A 12040-nucleotide genomic window follows, 5' to 3' on the forward strand; every position below is an offset into this window, starting at 1 on the left:
ATCAGATTTTCCCATAACCTGCGGCTTACAGTCACTTCAACAGCCATTCATTACTGAGTCTGCATAGTGTGTCAAAAGCAAAGGATCAATGTACTACACTCCAAATCATATTGAAAGAAACATTATCTTCAAGGCCAGCATGTGCTGTTCTGTCACTCCCATGAGTGTGCACTTGTAAGATTCATATTCAAGCCCTGGCATCACAATTACTGTCAGGCACGTAATGCTGAAGTATATTTAGAATGGTTCTGTTAACGTGATAGTTAGCTTCCATAATGCCATTAAGGTATCCTAGATTCCAAAACCACTATCATTCCGTAAGCATTCACCTTGTATTTTGAACAATTACTGAAGAATATAATACTAATCCTATGGCAGTATCTCTAAAATTGATAGACAATTCAGTAAGATAAGTGATGAAAAGTTGGCTTTGGGGCAGGTTTCTGTTATACTAGAAGCCTCCGAGAACTGGTACTGAACAACAGCAGCCAACTCTGCCAGCAAACAGCAGCTCCCTGCATGCAAAGAGCATGTGTGCAGGCATCACCTAAGCCTCTGAGTCACTGTATCCCCACAGGTGCTCACTGCCAAGCAGAAAGTCCCGAGGTGCTCACCCAGCAGTTAGTGCCCATTCATCCATCAGCTATGCTTCAGCCCACAGAGCTGGAAATCAGTGCCTGAAAGTAAGCACAGTACTACAGAGTGAGGTAAGGAGCAAGTTTGAGACGGTATGCAAGTTAAGAGGGTAATGGGATAGAACTGATGCTCTCGCTTGTGAAGCCAGAAGCCTTAACAATTGAATTGTACAGTGATACTGCTTTAAATTTAATCCCATGCCTCATTCCCCATAGAGTCAGAGCTCTCCTTACACAAGGCATCAAGACAAAGTTCTTCAGAGCTGTTCAGTGGGGCCTTAAGAGGCTGTGTCTGTATTTCTACAGCAGTGTTTGTTAACCACGTTCTCATGCCAAGAAAACTGCCAAAGCCATCTGCAACCAAAAGAGATTAATCTCTACTGGAAGCATCTTTGGTGCCATGTCCACACCAGCTGTACACAAAAACTGCCCTAGAGACCTTAACGTTCTTCTCACCTAAAACCAGATTGTGTCTGACCTCATCCCTTTTAAAAAGGTCCAAAATTTATCACTCAGTGAGCCTTTCTTACCTATTCTGGACACCCACTTCAGGAACCACACACATACCGATTCATCTGTTTGCTGACAGGATAGTGATATCCAAGTGTCCTTAACTCTGCAGTTTCCAGCTTAAACACACCTAGACAGAATCACTAGAATCATATCATAGAATGGTTTTTGTTGCAAGGGACCTTAAAGGCCATCTAGCTCCAACCCCCCCTGCCATGGGCAGGGACACCTTTCACTAGACCAGGTTGCTCCAACCCTCATCCAGCCTGGCCTTGGACACTTCCAGGGATGGGGCATCCACAGCTTCTCTGGGCAACCTGTCCCAGTGCCTCCCCAACCCTCTCAGGGAAGAATTTCTCCCTGATTTCTAATCTAAACCTCCCCACTTTCAATTTAAACCCATTACCCCTTGCCCTGTCCCTCCCTGCCCTTGTAAAAAGTCCCCCCCAGCTTCCTTGAAGCCCCCTTCAGATACTGAAAGGTGCTATACGGTCTCCCCGGATCTTTCTCTTCTCCAGGCCGAACAATCCCAACTCTCCCAGCCTGTCCCCGTAGCAGAGGTGCTCCAGCCCTCTGATCATCGTCGTGGCCTCCTCTGGACTCACTCCAACCGGTCTATGTCCTTCTGATGTTGTGGGCTCCACAGCTGGACGCAGCACTCCAGGTGGGGTCTCACAAGAGCAGAGTACAGGGGGAGAATCACCCAGACTGTGGAATCATCAGGAATTAAAAAATATACACCACATTCTCTGGTGTTCAAATGCAAAGAACCAGCAGCTTTGTTCTTGCTGCTTGACAGGAGACATTCCCTGTCAACGTAACACTTGTTACCCTCAACAGCTGGAAAGCCACTGCAATTCTTTCTACACCCCAAGCTTTTTGCTAGCATCAAGCAGCTGTCTAAGCAAGTCAGTTATAGGTCATTCTATCAGCTCCACTATTTTCTCAAAGCTTAAAAATTAAATCAAGTATTCCACTACTGGAATTTTCATTACCAGGAATAATGCTTACAGTTACTGGTTTGCTTTCCCAATATGATAACAATCAGTTCAATGCTTTGAGTTAATTACTGCTTAACTAAGGTAAACAGAAAAAGCAATGTGAAAAGCATTAAATAAATAGCAGGAAACCAAGCTAACTACTTAAAGATAAACTGAGTACTTCACGATCACCTGCAAGTGTCCAGGGAACTCTCACACAGCTCACATGCATGAGTGATGTTAAGCCCTGATGATTAGCGCTTCAGAAAAGGGCCACATGAAAATTAGTGAGGTAGAGACTCAGCCTTTTTACTGTATCTAGACACTTAGGATTAGCAATGAAGAAAGGTTTATTATAATATATAAAATTAGAACTAGAACCTGGATGCGTATTTCCAGGATGTTCTGTCAGACCTCAATTGTCTCAGCAATAAAGCTTAAATATGCACAAATAATTCTCTGGAGGGTCCACCAAAACCCCAGAGCTACTGGTTCTCTAGAGCTTCTTCTGAACAGATCAAGAAGTACCTTCAGCCATACTCCTCTCATTTGGTGGAGGGAAAGGAGCTAGAGGATCAAGGATGTGACAAGGCAGCCGTAAGATTCAGCCTTATTTTACAGTTGCCAGAGAAGTTTCACAGACTTACGCTGACAAAGTTGGACTTGGAGCCCTTCAAATAAGTACCTCACTTGAAACTGCCAGGGTGAGATGTTCAGCCTCTAGATGAAAGCCCTTGAAGGGAGGCAGTGGAAGTGACTCCTACAAAACAATGTGCCTCACTCAGCAAGAGCGGCATGCTCAGAAAATAAGTGAATAGACAGCTAGAAAGACTGATTCGAGTGTCAGTCTTCCTGAGAATACCCAGGACAAAGTGCTTTTTGTTTCTACTTCTGAGATCTCAACAAATCAAAAACAGATTGAATGTGCTGGCAGGCCAGCTTCTACTTCAGACTGACACATGATCTCATGGGGAGACCTGCCAATACTCTGAAGTAACTCACACCCAGGCGGACACAGCAATGCATATGCTTTATTCTCCCTGCAGCAGGCTGGAAGCAAATCATGCCTTTTCGGCACTACAGTAGGCTGACAGGTAATCATTTTGCTTACACTCAAGATAAAATAAAACCTCAGAAATAAGAGCTAGAGGTCTTACCTGTATAGGTTAAACATGAATAAAAAGTTATTCTTGGTAGAGCCAGGAGGAATATCTACTTGAGTACAGCTACCCATGAAGGCTTTACTACCTCTAGGAACATGCTCTGAAGCACATTTTACATTTTTCATTTAGCCTGCTAAGCTCACCAGCATTATTTTTTGCAGCTCTGACAAAAATAAACAGTTACTGAATAACTTTCCAGAGTGAAGTTTCAGTGCATTAGTTCTCCCTACTGAATTAAATACATAGCCACCTTAACACCCACAAATCCAGTAACCCATTCCTCTGTAACCCACAAGGACTAAGCACATTTTATCTGTGGAAAACACATGAACATTTATCAAGTAACATATCAAATCTTACCACAAATATGAAACAAACCCCAGCAATCGGGCTATTTCAGTTAACAATTAATAAAATGGTTCTGAGAGAGGAATGCATCCGTTCCCACTTCCTGCATAATCTCCAGCAGCACCACAGGTACAGAGCCCAGGGCCAACAGCAGAGGCAAACCCCAGGAGAGTTGGGTGTTCTGCAAGTGATTCTCAAACTCAGAACGGTTTCAGGAGTTGCATTTCTGAGGGATGACTGGAAATCAGCGGGAGTTACCCTTTCAGTATTTAGGCCTTCCTGTACCAGAAGTTCAGCTCAACACCCCAGTGCCGTAGGACAGCCAGTATTCTTGGCTCCAGAGGTGGATGATCCCCTATTACTGTACCTACCCTAGACTAGGGGACACCAGCAGCACTATCTAGAAAGCTGCTGTAAGCCAGGAGCTTTAGGATAGGGACCACTTTACTTCTGGAAGCAGAACAAACACTGCAGAAACCTGTGAAATGCTTTGCTTGCAGCAACACTGGTCTAGAAGCACCGTATTAAAAAAACCCTTCAGAGTACATCAGTCCAGTCACGCTGAACACTGCAAGTTAAACTCAGAACACACAATGGGCTGACACAACCCCAAAACATGTTAAGGTGCAGATTTCTACCTCAAATCTGCCTGCAAGGAACACTCACTTGTGGTTCTCTCTCTTCAGTATTTTAACTCCTTTGTCACACAAGAGTTGTGATGAATGTAACTCACCTGCACTCCCATTCCACCAGCTCAGTATGACCAACACCTTCTGTGCAAACTTCATACCAAGCTACCTCAAAACACTAAAAAAAGGATATAATTCAAGCCTACTGTTTTACACAAAATCCACTACTTTTCCCTTTGAAAATTCATTGAGGCTTGAAAGTAGAGCAAACCTGACCAGACAAATCAGAAAACTTATTCCTTACTTCAGAATTGAAGCCTTTGGACATTTCATTCCACCTACTTCATCATGCACTTCGTTTTTAGTATATTCCATATAACCCAGTATATATTACAGTACTCACCCAATTTTATTTAGATGAGGTATTAGTAAAACTTTCCCCCATTCCCCCCAGAAAGAAAGCCTGTAAAACTGACATGGGATACAACATAAAATACATCACTTACAAGATACAGCTGAAGCTGGATATTCATCTCAGAAGGACTTGGATAAGTCTCCAGCATTTCCCAGGCAAAAACTCACTGGCAGACCAACTCCTAAATTCTAATTTTGCCATTCAACACTAAAACAAAACTGAAGAATGAAAAAGGTGTAACAACATAGGCACAGCTGACTGTTTGCTACAGGTCACATTTACTTCTGTTAAAAGAAAGGAAACTTACCTACCCAGTAAGTTTAGAGTGACACACACCTTGGTATTTAAATAACCAAGATCTAGAGATGTAGGACATAGGTGAATAAGGAGCTAACTCCTTAAACAACTGCAGGTTTTAACAGGATAAATTCCTATTCTATACTTTGAGTTTAAAGGTTACAAAAAGCTCTGTGTTGGAGGAACAGCTCAGCACCAGGCAACAAGCTTTTTATAAAACGGCAAAGATGCTCTGAATTCCATTTAGAGGCTGAGCTGTCACTCACACAGCACAATCTGCCGATTCCCAGCTTCACGAAAGAATCAACGCTTCCACATTCTAATGCAATAAACTCTCAGTACATTTAAACTCTGAGCTTTCGTTAGTCTTATTAAAACGGTATTGAACAACGAAGACAACAGCATGATCAGAGGGGTTACACGTAAAGTGGCTCCTCAGAAGTCAGCTAACAAGCAGCTGATCCTTCAAACAAGTTTCAGTCCATCGTATTTGTTCCAACACGTACCAACTCTGCTAAGACTTTCAACAACACTCAACATAAAGCCACCTAGGGGAAAACACAGTGACCAAACCTGACTAATTGCTACTGAAGTACAGCAATGATTGGGTTTTCTTTTGCAAACGTGATGGATGCATTGAGTTGTTTCACCAAGACTACCTTCATTCAGCCGAACAAGCCTTCTCTTAACTGGCCCTTGGGTATTCCCTCACCATCCACATCTTAGCTACAAATCTTAAGAACATCAACCCACACAGGGATCCTATTCCTCCTCCTAAGTTTTCCAAAGTCAAACAGGAGGCTGGAAGTTCTAGAAAAGAGGTGCCACAACACCGGTTTAAACTTTACTGCTCATCAATTTATTCAAGTTCCAAAGCTGACCTTTCACAAGCAGTAAAAACACCCAGCTGGCTACATCTGCAACTGCACCACAAGTGTGCTTCACAGCAACACCTTCTGACTCCTAAAAGTCTTTCCAGCAATAAAACCCAGACACACCAACCTACCTGAACAGACTTGAGCATTCTCTGCACCTGCAGAAGCAGCTATCGTGCTCCAAACCCAGTCTGGAAAGTCAAACTAGCACTAGGAATTCTTTAATTGTCTTGGCAAGAGTCAGTACAAAACCTGTGGAGCTTAAGCATATAAATTATGTTTTGGAGGGGGTTTTGGCACCAGGTCTTCCTTTAAACTGTAAGCTCAACTAGATTCTCCCCAGCCCACCGGCTTACTTCTAATATGGTAATTCTTGCACAAAACAAAAATGCTTAGGTTCCCTCTTACCTTTTCATGCTACAAGTCACTTAAGACTGCCTTCTTTTGACAAGACACATTTGAATTCAACACTCCCTGCCTTTGGTAAGCAAAGGCAGTTCAGCTCAATAACAAGTGTTACCGAATCTGCAGCATATTCCTAGAAAAACTATTTCTTAACCAGTACTCTACCTGGTCTGCTGGGATTGACACGTGGTCGCAACTCTTCATAAAGAGACCAAATTGAATGTTGCTGGAGGAACCAGAAAAAACAATTCCAAATACTTGGAAATTAAAAGGAGACAAGGTAGATTAAGCCATATTGCCATTTTGGCCCTCTTGACATGTCTTCAAACACATGAGGTTTAGCCCTACTAGGCCTCCAAGTTGAATGCCAACCAATTTGGGCCTAGGAGCAAGAAGCATGGTAGAAGCAGTAAAGAAGCATTCAGCAAGGGCTGGCCAGACAATCACTAGGTTGTGCGAGCAGTGGTGCAGTCACAGGCAGCTGTACATACTGCTAGGACAGGTTAGAAAGCTGGACAGTGACCTGAAATAGTAATGTCTAGAAAAAATAAGCTACAGGGCACAGCAGCATGCAACTTTTAGTGAGCTGCCAAACTGCTTGCTTCCCAATCAGAACAAATCTGGCTGTCTTATGCAAGAGGAAAAGTCTTCATACCTTAGTGCTGAATGAGAACGTGGCGGTCTAAGGCATGATGCAACAGCACCATTAATTTTAATAGGACTGCTCTCTGGGTGTGACCCTCAAAGGATGGGAGCACCTAAACTTGTACCTTATGCAAACAGCTTGTTAAAAAACTAGTCTGGAAAAAAATGAAAGCAAGAAGTAGCTTGTATTGTCCTCACTATATCAATCTTACACTTGTCAAATCAAGTATAGCCCTTTTGTCCTCTGCCCACAGCTCCACAGGGTGAGCCCTCCCCAGCCAGGATCACCAAACCCTCCCAGCTCCTGCCACAGCCAAGGGCAGTGACAGGAATGAACCCAACCAACCTCTCCGCAGGAAAGCAGCACATCAAGCAGGTTTCAAATTGCTTCCTACTCAGCTGATGACAACAGCAGGCTTGGCATGGGTTTTTCCTCTCAGTGAATTGCTAAAGAATTCCCATCCTTAGACCCTTCCCCTGTTAGGCTATTGCCAGACTTTCAAGAGTTCATAGGAAGAAATGCCCATGTGATAAAAACATTGCAGAGGAGCTGAAGTGACCTAGCAATTGAAAGCTAGACAGCTCAAACCAGCCCACCAGTCAGCACTTGATAATTGGCCTGGAGTAATGAGCTAAGTATAGAGGCACCAGGACTAGAGCTCCCCAATTATTTTTTCATTTCCTTTGTGAGTGAAACAGCTTGGGAAGCAGGAGGCTGGAGCTGCTGGAAGAAGCAGTTACTGAAGCTACTTCAAGCAAAGCTTGGTGCTTCATGTACCAAATTCTGCAAAAGCAGCACCAAGAGGCAAGATCAGCATCCTCTAGGGCACTGGAGTTTTTACCATCAGTTCATTACCATATTTCAGCCCTTTAGGGATCCTATGCTATTTTAGAAAACCCTAACAAGATACTGATCTTGTCTAATCCTCTCACTAGATCAGTGTTTAGCAGTTCAGCATTCATCCTATCATTTAAAAGCTAAAATCCCAGTTCGACACTTGGAAAGCATTTTGGCTCCAGCTTCTAAAGCCTGGAAAACTGAAAGGGGGGAAAAGCAACAAAACTGTGACCAGGCATGTTGTTACCATTATGCAGCTGTACAAGAAGCTACCTTTTTCTTAAATTATCCATTAATTAATGTTTATAAACCCTTATTAAAGTAAGAGTTATGAATATTACTTATACAGCTACATATCCACTGATGTCCCATATGGTCACAGCACCACCAGTCTTCCCGTGAGGAATTTTCCATACAAAAACCCTAATAAGTGGTTTGAGCATTTGTAGGTATACTATCAGTACACTGAAGTTGTAGTTCTTTTCATCATCAACTATGAATTTTAGAGCAGAAACTCGATCTCGTTACTTACAAGTCTAATAGACCAGATGCTTCCCCTTGGTTTTGCCAGAACATAATCCAGTGACAAAATATTAAACATTTAGACATGTATTTCCAGAACTGAAGACATACATGTGGCTTTTCTGCAGTCCAAATTTACTCATCTGTTATGTACAGGGATGCTCTGCAGCAGGGAAGTATACTAACCAAACACCTCCGAATCATGTGATACTCAGGCTTCAGTCTGAAGGGATTAAGAGATTCCAGTCCAAAGTAAAAGAAAACAAGCAAGCTATTGTATTCTGCATTAGAAAACAACTATGCCTTGACCATAACCCATTAGCCAAACCTACAAGGAAAGCCTAGCAGACCTCAAAATATTTACCTTGTTCCATCTTCCTCCTTTTTCCTCAGAGTTCAGATTTGCTCAAAGTGCAAAAAGGTGCATTCTTTTGGAAGTTACTCAAAGAAAGGTTCACTGAACATAGACAAAAGATGATCATTTAATTATAATGGGTATCCAACCAGAATATAATGCCCTGTTCACAGCAAATTCCTGCTACCAGCAGTGAGAGAAAAATTAAGAAACTGAATTCAAATGTACTCATGACTAGTATGTCCACCAATCTCCATACAGTTAAAGAGCAGGAGCACTTCACTGTGAAGATGAACACTTGTTTGATAAGTATAGTCATTAATTTGATGAAAATCTTATCCACTTTAAAAAAAACCATGCACAACGCTTGGACATAAAGTAGTAAAAGGTCTGCAAGCATAGGCAATAAACTTGCAAGTTTGAATTAAGTACATTTCACTGGCTTTCAGCTTCCATTTATTAAAGGAAAATAATCAACCTAACCTAGAAATGCAATGTGCTTAGCCTTTTAGTCAGGTTACTCAATTCAAAAGTTCAACAATGTCTACATTACACCAACATATTTGTTCTCAGAACTGAAAAAAGAAAGAAGGAAAACTCAAACAGAACAATAAAATCAAAGCTATCAGCTTACAGCACCTAGAAGAGGTGTTTCTACTCTAGACAGACCACAGCAAACTGCAGAATGGATAAAGCAATGTCCTCACATTAAGCTTTCAAGCAAAGCTTCTCTGCAATGACAGGCAAGTTTTACTTCTCATAGCCTCTCATTCTAGCTCGTGTTGTTTGTCAGTAGCTAGACAAGTATTTTAAAACCCACAGAACAGTAAAAGTCAGCTTTGATAACAGTAGTTTTGAAAGTTAAAGACACTGAAAGCTGGAGGCAAGTAAAACTGAAGACAGCTTTCAGCTGCAACAAATCCAGAACTAGGTCTGAAAAGGTCTCAAAGCAAACACTATCAAGGATGCAGCAAACAGTATAATTACAAACAGCACAACTTCACAGCATCTCATTTTATCTCAGGTTTTACATTTCAATGATAGCAATTACAAGCTTACAGATAGCAATGCACTAAGTAAAGCTTTCACAGGTAGGCATTTAGGTCAATTACAGCTACCAGAGATGAAATCAGCCAGCCACAGCAACTAGTTTACTCCCTTTCCTCACCTACTTGCAGAGAAAACAAGGAGAAACAGGCTGCTGGTCCCAGATTGGAAATTCCACCAATTGTCACCAATTCCAAACCAAGCTGCAACCACTTCCATGAGCAGCTTGGGACTTAAGTCATTTTGAAAGCACATAGTGGTAGCAGAACACTCATGCCAGAGCTTAATACACAGTTGGTAGACTAGATTATTCCAACACCTTCTGCACGACAAAACTGAGGCTCCACTTCAGAGGTACTGAAAGTTACCTTACCCACGTAAGAGCTGCCATAAGATGTTAAAGACCTCACAGTCTTAGGTAGTTCAGTAGGTACAATCAAATTGTTCCTAATCTCTCTGGTGCTCAGTCTTTGTTACCATTTCTTTAATTCAGCCTTCAGTTTCACTCTTCAATACTTTCAGCTACGTTTTATAGTAATTAAGTAACTGAAATCAAAATTCTAGTCATCTACCCTTGACCTACAAGATGCTAAACCCTACCTGACAGGAAGACCCAAGGAAAGACCACATTTGCCATCTGTTTTTCTGAAATCCTACCACCAGCTGTACAGAAGCCTCCCAGAAAAAGAATCCCACTGACACAGAACAGTCAAACCAGAGAAACTAGGGAGTCATACTCACAGGACTTGGCTTGTGACCCACATCACCCCTACATGAAAGGCTGCTTGCAGGGGTGAGCTGGGGGAGAGAGCAAATGCAGCACGCCCTGCAGGCAAGTCCTGCCTGTGCCCCACTATCCAAGGGTAGTCAGAAAGCCAGCCAAGAGCATCTTGTCTTCACAGACTCCATTTCAACCTACGCCTTTCAGCATGCAGACAGGCATTTCTGTCTTCCCCCAGGCACTTCCACAAGTGGAGAAAGCAGCACTAGAGAACACAGTCTCATTCTGTCAAGAGCCTGCCTCTTCCCAGCTGATACAGGAGTCAAAACCTTCTTTTCAAAGGCATAGAGAAACTATTTTTATTTCTTCCTGAAGCTCTGCCCTTTCAGGTAACACTACAGAATTAATGCTTTGATTACAGCCCTAGCCGCTAGTCCTGAAGTTGGAAAGGTAAATGAAGACCACAAAAGGGCAACAGAACACTGTTCTAACAGTGTTTCTATAAATAATGTCTATACCAGTGCATAAGTCAGTATTTGAAAGACTACAAAGACTTAATTATGGCAATGCAGCAGTCTTTCTCCACAAATTCAACTCGAAGTGCATTTCTTCCCTCCATACTGACTATATGTTCTAGGAACTAAACCCTGCACAACAATCAAAACCACTTAGAGACTTCGATGTGTGCGCACAAGAGACCTCCCTCATCCTACCAACAGGCACCCTAGCTGGAGATCTCTATTTCAAGCTATTTGGTTTTCAGTTGAAGCATGATGTATAGCTTTTCCCCAGTGAAAACCTTTCCATGCTCTTAAATTACAGTAAGAAAGACCACAAAGGGAGCCTTTGGCAGATGTCTGATCCCTGGGGACAGCATCCTCTCAGCATGGGAGAAGCACACACAGGCAGCAAGTTACTTTGACAAAGTTGTTTCCTTGAAAAGTAGGAAGCTGAGATTGGAGTGAAAGTCTTTTCCAATTCTTTTCTCAGTAGGAGCTTAAAGTGGGACCTGAGAGGGTAGATATACACTCCAGCAGATGTGCAGTAAGTAAAGAATAACTTTAGTTCCAAAATTAAAACAATCCAAAAAAGCTCAAGATATCCAAATTCCCCAGTTACGTTCAGCCTTGAGTTCACAAGGTGCCTGGGGCTGTAGATCCAAGCACCTGCAGAACCGCCCCAGCCCAAGAAGTGAAGTACCTAAACCCTGCTTCCGCCTCACACGGTGTAATAGGCATGCTGATCCTGCATGGTCCCTGCCTTCTCAGGCACCTAATCCAGCAGGCAGAAAAGCACATTTAAATTGATTCTTCCTGTGACCAAGGTAGAACACAATCACAACTTATTTTAAAGCTCTGCCAGAAGATAATACTATAAACTTTGACATTCTCATGCTTGCCCATGAAGCAGAAGAACTTTCTAGCTACCCTCACTCTGGAGGCTTCCACTTACTCTCCCTCCCCAGGAGTACACACCAGTCACTAAACTAGAAGAGATTCTGTGGAAAAGCCCTGCCCAAGCCCATGGAAACTGTCCATAGAATATGGAGTGACTGGACTAAAAACAAATGGAGGAGAGCTCAGAACATACAGCCTAGATCAATATGCACAGTCAGCAGTATGTATCAAAGTTCAAGTATCAGAAGAAGACTTCCC

The 12040-nt window shown here is 42.5% G+C and overlaps 1 protein-coding gene across 1 annotated transcript in view; it reads right to left on the reverse strand.

Moving 5' to 3' along the window:
- The window catches only part of MTMR3 (myotubularin related protein 3), a 72667-nt gene that overhangs the window by 56472 nt on the left and 4155 nt on the right, over positions 1-12040 (reverse strand). The window contains exon 2 of the mRNA XM_010160689.1: positions 8627-8719. The gene's annotated coding sequence lies outside the window, so the exon portion shown is untranslated. The remainder of the gene's footprint in view (positions 1-8626; positions 8720-12040) is intronic.

The sequence above is a fragment of the Eurypyga helias genome, unplaced genomic scaffold (assembly GCF_000690775.1).
Source record: "Eurypyga helias isolate BGI_N326 unplaced genomic scaffold, ASM69077v1 scaffold13731, whole genome shotgun sequence".
NCBI classification, from domain to species: Eukaryota; Metazoa; Chordata; class Aves; order Eurypygiformes; family Eurypygidae; genus Eurypyga; species Eurypyga helias.